This window comes from Epinephelus moara, chromosome 5 (genome assembly GCF_006386435.1).
Source record: "Epinephelus moara isolate mb chromosome 5, YSFRI_EMoa_1.0, whole genome shotgun sequence".
In the NCBI taxonomy this organism is placed as follows: domain Eukaryota; kingdom Metazoa; phylum Chordata; class Actinopteri; order Perciformes; family Serranidae; genus Epinephelus; species Epinephelus moara.
In genome coordinates this window covers 9481334-9482137 of record NC_065510.1, presented here as the reverse complement: position 1 = coordinate 9482137, position 804 = coordinate 9481334, and positions in this window count along the sequence as shown.

The window sequence follows — 804 nt, the reverse complement described above, 5'->3', positions numbered from 1 at the left end:
TACTGAGGATCAGGTTTGTAAACTGATTGAAAACCATTTCCATTTCTGGTTTTCTCCTCAAAGTCGAGGTATCCTTGAGGTTTCCTTTGTAAGTAGAAAGACCAAGAAGGAAAAGGAAGGCACACAAAAAAACAGCTTTTACAGCCTGCTAAAGTGAGTTCAATAATAATTTTTAAGACTTTTTTTTTTACAACTTGTCATTTAAAAGCTTCTCTCTGCGACCAGGTGTCCCTGCGCAGATTATTAGTGGGCATGTTTACACTCTTTCCAACAGCTCCAAAAACACACATACACCACCTTGTCCTGGACAAAAATCCAGCCCCAAGCCAACCCAGGAAAAACCCGAACACACACACGTAGATTCTGACTTTCTGACAAAAACACTTAGTTCACAACTAGACCTTGGGACCTCCTGGACACACACACACTCAGGGCCCTATTCAAGCTATGTGTAGCATGTGGTCTAAAGCAGTGGTTCCCAACTGGTGGGTCGTGGTCCAAAAGTGGGTTGCAAGTCCAAAATGAATGGACTGCGGAGGAAACACCGGGATGGGTTAATGTCCGGAGCTTGAGTTATTAGCGGCTCGGTCCCAGCAATGGGTCAGGCGTTATGGTTGTGTTAGGTGAGTAAGTTAGCCCGGCAGCCCAGCTAACATTTTCAATTAGCATTGTAAAATGTAGCCTCACGGGCAGCCCGCGAGGCTACATTTTTGTAATATATTTGTAAAACATCGCTTCAGGTTAAGTGGGAAGAAGCAGCGGGTTTATCGGGCAGCTGAGTGAAGCTGGGTGAAGTGGAGGCTG